Source organism: Parasteatoda tepidariorum, chromosome X2 (assembly GCF_043381705.1).
Source record: "Parasteatoda tepidariorum isolate YZ-2023 chromosome X2, CAS_Ptep_4.0, whole genome shotgun sequence".
Lineage (NCBI taxonomy): Eukaryota > Metazoa > Arthropoda > Arachnida > Araneae > Theridiidae > Parasteatoda > Parasteatoda tepidariorum.
The window spans coordinates 44992486-45001103 of record NC_092215.1 but is presented as its reverse complement, the minus strand read 5'-3'; positions in this window follow the sequence as shown (position 1 = coordinate 45001103).

Below are 8618 nucleotides of genomic sequence, written 5' to 3'. Positions count from 1 at the left end.
TGATTCAGAAAAGCATTCGTACATACCCATACCTAATTTACCATACCTGTTCAGATAAACACTTCTGACAACACTTTCTCTCTTGGGCCGGGATAGCCTGCTTGGTAGGGCGCTGGGCCTACCAACCAATGCTCGTTAAATTTGTCGAGTCACAAAGTCCTCCAAGTTCCCACAACAAATTATAGCTCCGAGGGTACTGATCCAGAAGTTTCCTTGTCTTCGGGATTGGTTCAAAATTACAAAGCTATGGAGTTGAACATTAGTAGTCGTAAACCCAGAATTGGGTCGGCTGTTCAACGACGGTTATAAAATAAATAAAACCCTTTCTCCCTTGTGAACCTCTATGCCCCTTAAGGTCAGTTTCCAGTTGACTGGTTTTAATCCCTTAGCCGATCACTAACTAACCCATTCATCCTACTAGGTGACTTTAACCTTCATCACGGTGCTTTAAGAGCCCAGTCAACGTCAAGAAATGCAGAAAGGCTTTTCAAGTGGCTTCTGGTAGCACAATACTGTTCACTAAACACGAAATTCCCAACATGTTTTAAGCCAGGATGCCCTTACGTGTTGATCTTATCATCGTATCTACTGACCTTTTTCCAAAAACGAACTTTGTTATATCCTCTGATACATTGAAAGCGACCATTCTCCGGTGAATATCCACTCTGGTAATCTCCAACAATAATCCTTTCTTAAGTAAACAAATTCGATTACATTGGAACGGCTTAATCTCGGACTTAGAAGAAACTATCCTCGGAGAAAATAACTTCTCCACACAAAGTCTTCAATTAACGTATCAGGAAAACAAAAGAAACACAGCTCATATAGACCTGCTCTTAACCCACGCTTTCCACCTTTTTGGAACTGTCAGTGTTCCTTTTTAGTAAAAAACGAAAATACTCTAGAATTGCACGCCGTACTCCAAATCCAGATGTGTGAAAGATGTATAAAAAGACTGAGTTGTGGATGGCTAACCACACAGCCAGTAAACAATACTGAAATGAAATCTGGATTAGCGCTTGTCAATCTAAATCCATCCATAAAATACTCCGTTCAATATTAAATAGCCCTGAGCCCTTTCAAACATTATCACAGTGAACAGCATTGAACTTCATAGTCCCTTGGCACAAGCAAACGTATTTGCAACCCACTTCTCTTAACCATCTCTCAAAAATCGTATTCCCCTGGACTTCAGCGGAGCAGACAAGGAATTCAATCAACTCTTCACTTTACAGGAACTTCAAGATGCCCTCTCATCCTCCAAATGTAATTCACCTGGACCAGATAAAATTCTCCTAAAAGTACTGCGCTCTCTCTCGGAAGCAGCTCTGCAGAAACTTCTGGATGAGTTGAACTCTAACTAGGCTTCTGGACAAATCCCAGAGTCCTGGAAACTGGCCCACGTCATTCCAGTCCACAACCTTCTGATCTGGTGTCCTCTCATAGACCTATATCGCTAACATCCACTCTAAGCAAAACTCTCGAACGTATGTTTCTAAAATAATGTAAAAAAATTATAAACAAAAAATATGTTTATTCTGAGACAGTACTTTTTTTGTGTCTGACTTAAAATATCGTCAAGAATAATTAATTAACATAATTAAAGTTAGGTCCTCGAATTATTAAGGTTGAGTATGTGAAAACCCGACTACTAGATTAGATCAAAAGTTATTCTAAGCGTTTACTTTTTATTTTGCCCACAGTATATCAAATTTGGCCACTTGGTACACCAGACTCCTCTTATAAACAAATTATTCATTTGGTCGAAAATAAAATTAAACTATTATTACATTATAAGATATGCCGACTTTTTCTAAATTAATTTTGAATCTGTTGACATTTTTTCATTGACAAGTATACGTAATTTAAATTTAAAATTAATTGAATAAAGAGGACTCACCTTATGATAAATAAAAATCTCATTATGCTGAAACAAAACTTTCAATAATCTATAAATAGAAAGGAGGAACAAACTTGTTTCTCTTTACAGCCTCTTTGCATTATTAAAACTTAAAAAAAGCATACTTATAAAATCAAGCTAAGTCTCATTGAACATGAAATAAACAAAACAAACACGGAGTCATGATGGAGTCGCACTCTAAAATCCATTTAAGTTTTAAATGTTCAATTTGTAAGTGCACGATGTGTAGCTGCTCCTAATCATATCAATGGTTTAAAAAATATGTCAATCAAGGAACCTCTCTCTCTTTTACTAGACCTCTTATTTTTCTGTAGTTCTTTACCAGAAGGACAATTTGAAAGTTACAAGCTTATCTAATCTTCAATATATGGAGAAATTGTATTTTTCGCTGAAAGAAGGTAAAAGTATAGGGGGCAGTTAGAGGTGCCCAAGATGTTTCAGCGATGAAAAGGGTGGTTTGAGTTGGACATGCCAGTGAAGAAAAAGAAATTTCTAAGCTTGTTTACACAAAGCTTCTTCCCGGCTCTAGTTTTGTATTTTAGGTCTCAGCAACTCACCGACTATGTAGGTGGTCAGTTAGAGAGAAAGCATAGGCCAATTTGTGATGGGATACAGGCAATAAGCAACTCTCAGTTCTGTTTCCGCGTGACTGAAATAAATATAACACAACAGCCCAGAAGCAGAAAGTGCCTAAAACTGTGACGCACGTCGCAGATCAAACAAAGTCCTGCAAAAACAATTTGTATCTTGAATAACTGACAGCATTTTCATGCGAACTCACCTGCCTCCGGTGGCCTTGCAGAACAATCCCCAACCCTAATCTCATACATTCTTCTGCAGACCATAATGACCTGAAGGTTTAAAAGCTTCCTCTCATAATTTTGCAGAACATTTCCTCTCCCCTCAGTCAGAAAGTATGTTTCAAGGAGTTCCTCTGCTGCCAGATTTGCCTCCAAAAGACTACGCTCCGTCTTAAATAATTCTGAGCTTTCTATATTTTCCTCAGATACAATGCAAATGATAATCTACATTAATTCCATGTTGGAGCAGTATAAAATATATTTTGAAAGAGAGGAAAACATTGATATTGTCATTAAATGAATGAAAATTCTCTTTAGCTTTGACCACTTGCTGTTTCCCAGGAATGATGTTGGTTTAGAAGAGGAACATTTGACACCCTGCACAAATTTCAGCACATTTATCAGTAATCTATCTTTACCATCCTGAGGAGGAAATTAATGAATTAGCTTTTGGCTATAACATTTTTATGAACTGGGTGTATTAGTTTTTAGCAGACAGCAGGAGAAATCGATCACCATTTTTATCAAGAGAGTTTCTAAAGCAAGCCGCAAAAAATTAAATTCAGAGATTTCCAATTTCATAAAGTTTTACTTTCATATTTTCCAGAAGCAATTTGTAAATCGTGGGAATCCACGATTGCCAGAATTGTTTCTAAAAGACCAAATAATTTTGATGGAGATGAAGTTGTTGGAACAACAGACCAGCGAAGGTTTGTGTTTGCAAATGGTGCACCATCAGGGCACTTGTCCCTTCGAAATAGTTTTAAGGCAGCCCTTATTTTAATGTCCGGATCTTCATATCATAGGCATTTTTTTAATCATCATCGTCGTTAACAAAATTTTTTACTTCAAAAGGGACTGAAAAAGTAACAAATCAAGAATGTTTAGCTTGGTTTAAAAAAGAATGTAGATTATCCGAGTATGATCCTGTATTTTAATAAGTGAAAATATAGTATTTTAATGTAAAGTTGACTTTCTTTCGCTGTGAAATGCTTGCAGAACATTTGTGTAAATTAATAAGTCCTGTTGCAGAACATTTGAAAATATTCTGCTTATGGGTACAATAGCAATTTAGTTTAAACCATGATCTCGTTTAAGAACTTATAATCAAATGAAAATGAGTTAAAAAATATTTCTATAAAAATTTTTTTCATTGGTGCCTTGTGGTACCGCCCCCCCCCCTAACCGCACATGTTTAGTATGCTTGATCTGGCCCTACCCATCCCCTGGGTTTAAAACCTTCAGATTCTCGGCCTACATTTTTTTAGAAACATGACCTTTCCCTATCACTTCAGAGTGTTAAAACAAAAAATCCTAAAGAAACCTTCTGTATTTCGCTGTAACTCTATCTCATGCTGGGGTGCTCAATAAGATCACTTGCTCCGAATAGTCAACTCTTGTGTCAGGAGTGTCCATGACTTCGGAAGCCACATCTTTTCTTTTTCCAGCCAAACCGATCTACGAACCTTAGACGTATTATACAATTATGCATTTCGTGTGGCAACTGGTTTGCCTCGATGGACACAAGTTCTATTCCATCTTAATCCCTTGGGGACGGGTGATTCAGAAAAGCATTCGTACAAAATCAGGATCAGGACTTAATTAAATAAAAAACGGTAACTTAAATGTAGTCGTTTCTAATTTGACAGACTTACTTTGCTTTTACTTTAATTATTGTTAGTTTAATCATACATATTATCAATGTTAATTCAAAGTATAACTAAATAGTTTTATTTTGAACAAAGTAATGGTAAATTAAATAAATCAAACAATTATAACTACGCCCACAAATAAACTGCTAAAGAATTACTTTGATTACCAGTTTTATCTTTTTACCCTGATTGATACGGTTTTATGCTGGCACGTATTTGTGACAGTCGGCGCAAAAGGGTTAAAGAAGCGGCAGTGAGTGCACTAGCTTCAGGTCATAAATGGCCTTCAGCAAAACTCTACCTCCCTCCAATAATCTTCTCCAGCTTACCATCATCTACATCTCCCTCCATCCCGCTTTCCACGATGTAAAAGAACTCCATTTATACCATTCATGCACAGATGGATGAACAGCAAGAATATTTCTTAAGATAACGTTATTAAATACAGGGCCGTTTTATCCATTAGGCACTGTAGGCAACTGCCTAGGGGCCCCGCCACGTTCAGGGGCCCTGTGCTACAGAGAAAAAAATTGACAATGTTTCTTAAACAGTAAAAATTTAATTCGAAATTTCAATGACGATTGTCTTGCTCTGTACATTACATCGACGCTATTTTAGTACATTTCTGAACGCATTCCAAATTAGATATTAATATTATGGTAGTTAGTTCATATATAACGCAGTAATATAATCGCAAGCAATTTTATCGCGGTTATTTTAACGCCGACTAATCAGATGACTATACAGCAAGAGCAGCTTTTTTAAGACAACACGCTTGAAAAACGCGCAAAATTCTACGTTGTGAATGCACAGTTACTGTTCTGGTACCTACCTTAGGTATGTATATTCTATGGCCAAGCTACCAAAGAGTATGTAAAAATAAGGTTGGCAGTACTGATTCTTTCGTCGCATGACTGGGGAATTCCCCGATCCGCTAAATACATAGGTAGTATTGTGTCATAGACAACATTTTTAATGTAATCGTTGAATTTTTTCACTTCGTGCAATTTGTTTGCGAGTTTTACGGCTGTGAATGAAAAGAGAGTTTTACAGTTTGTGTTTCAAAACTTACGAATTTAGAGGTAAGTATTGGATATTTATTTATAAAGACTGCAGAGGTGCTTTGGGCTTCGAGAAAATCGGTGAAACGACGAGTAAAAATCCGTGTAGTGTAAACTGAAGTTAAAATTACTATACGTAAGTTTTATTATTTTTTTCATATTTTATTACGTAATACAGGACTTGACAAATGTGAAGTTTAAATTCATTGGCCATAATGGCAATTGAAAATGATGTATTGGAAAAGGTTAACTTTCAGGATGTCTTGAACGATTTTGTAACAAAAAAAGTTAGAAGAGTTAATATTTAAGCTTATTGTATGATTTTTTTTAAATGCATATATTAATTACTTATATTCTTTTCGTTTGATTCAATATTTTTATTGAATAATGTGATAATATATCTATGTAGTAAAAAACAGTGTAATTATGAATAAAGTGTTGTGTTAGCGAAAAAATATATTAGGAAGATAGAAGACGGTAGGGGGGGGGCGAGACGAGCATTGCCTAGGGGCCGCGACATGCATAAGCCGGCCCTGATTAAATACCACCCTCCAACTCAAAAATTTACTACCGTTTCAGATTCGAGCTCTGCTTGCAGAGTTTCGCCAATAGAATCTCTCTAACTGTATTGCTTTTGTAACCGATGGACTCAAACAATCAGACGAAATTGGCATAATCCTAAGGTTACACGATCTCAGGTCGGCCTCCTCTACATACATCGGAATTTACCACCGAAGAATTAGTTATTTTCTTAGCGCTCTAACATTCTGCAACGACCACTATATTTGTCTAACGGACAGTCGTTCGATCTTTGTCTCTCACCAAAGGTACCTGAAAATCTCTCTTCTTTAGACCAAATCAAGTCAGACAGTGAGATCTCTCTCATTTATTTGGGTTCCTCAGGAATAAAATAAAATGAACAAGCAGACCAACTTTCAAAACAAGCGCTAAATTAAAATTTCATCGTACATCACCAGAAGACTTTAGCCAATCACTCCTTAAGAAAGCGTTCAATAAAGAACTCAGTGTATGGAAGGGTTGCAAATACTTCATTTTCTTCCACTGCCTTGATAAATCTCAAGATCACCGTAATCAGCTCCCGAAATCTTAATGTACTAATAGCCAGACTAAGAACCAAATATCTCTCGACTAATGCAATCTTACACAAGTGCAAACTGATACAGAGCCCAAACTGTCCGTACTGCGAAGGTGTCGACAGGAACGACCACTTGCTCAGATGTCCCTCATTCCAGAATGCTCGTAAAGAACTTTACAAATCCCTCTCTTCAGAATCCACCATTTACCGATGTCGTGAACTTGTCTGGCAACCCCTCTACAAAATTTTCCAAGCCATAAACCGTTTGACTTTTTATTGCAACTTTCTGTTATCAATCTAGCCTTAATCATAAGCTTTATTAATGGAAATACAGAGCCATAAGCTAATGCAGAGATCTCGTAGCACTTTTCGACAATCAAGCATCTTACAGTAGAGGAGGGGCCTCCCTGGCCGAGCGGTATCGCCGGTCCAAACGCTCTGTTAAGCGTGGAGGTAGCGGGTTCGAATCCCGCCGTAACCCTGGATGTATTCTTTGTGATGTCTTTCTCTGAATTGTTCTATCTGTATTTTCTACTTGACAATGACTTATAAGCCTATATTGAGCACACAAGCCAGCAAATGTATGTAATTTCAATAAATCAAATCTTACAGTAGAGCAGTTTAAACAAGGAGTGATACCACACACTTTGTTCTTTAGGAGTCTGTTCAACTCACCCACCTGTTCATTGACCTCTGCTAGAGAAGCTGGACTTCGGTTATCTACTGGGAACCATATGTTTACCATCAGATCATTAAGGGACTATTTTTGTAATGAAACAGCTGATTTTTTAAAAATTACAGACAAAAGAAAAAATGCACTACCAATTTTGATATCTTATGCACAGTCTTACAGAGTTGGACAGCGACCCGTTAACATTTATAAAACTTCACTTTTTCTATAATTACTTGCCCACAGTTACTTGGAAATTTCCAGTTCCATATAGTTACTGAACCTGAAAAATTTTAATCAATTTGAAAACAAAAGCAAAGAGTAATGTATTCCTTACCCGTAAGACTATCCACACACTAACTGTGAAAGCATGCGAAGCATCGCCATACCGCAAGGAATTATACGATATGCCACCTGTAGCCCATTTTGATCGTCAATTATATTTAAGTGAAATTTTTAGAAAAAAAAAATACATTAAAATTTTTACAATTAAATTAAAGTATATCAAGCCGATTAAATGCTACCTTTCTAATATTGCAGCTGTTATATTACATATGTTAATCTCGTAATTTATAGTATAAGCAAGCAGTTTTTGTTTAATCTTCAAAATTTCTAACATTCCTCAAAACTCCTTTTCTAGCTTTTCAAAAGTTAAAGGCTTTGGTGATCGAAAGCTTTTTTTAAAAATAAATATAAAAGTTTTTTTCCCCCTCTTATTTAACGTATAAAAACACTGAATCTATTGAATAAAATTAGGGGATTCCACAGTAGTCTTGAATATTCAAAATGGCAGAAATCTGCCAAAGCAAAAGAACCCAACTGTCGCAAGAATCCCATGTATGCAATTTTAATGGTTTTTAAAATCATTGTCTTTAAATTCCAAACATCAAACTAAAAAAAAATTTGTTTTTTAAATTATGACAAAAATATGCTTTTTAAAATGCAATTTTGTTTGTATTAATCCCAGGCCTGCATACTAAAGACCACACATAAATTAATTCCGTCTCTCGTACAAAACATTGGCAGTGATACACTAAAAGTTAGCTCTATTTTGTTAAGTTTTGTAATAAAAGATTTTATTTATAGCTGAAATTACATTAGCACTATACACGTTGTTATAGTAAAATCTGATAAAAATGGAAGAAAGTTATTGTGCTACTGTTATAAAAAAAGGTTTGAGAACATAACTTTTATTATATCATTACAGTATTTTTCTTATTTATGCCAGCATTTCCAAAAACTGATTTTTTGTGAAAAAATATTGTATCACAAGTTTCCTAATTCTTTTAATGTAATCTATATGTAAAGTGAACTTTTTGCATTAGTACCTCGAATAGGAGTCTCTGTCTATCACATCACTGATAAAGAAATGATACAATTGGGGAAAAATCTATTAATTTCAATAAAATTTAAACAAC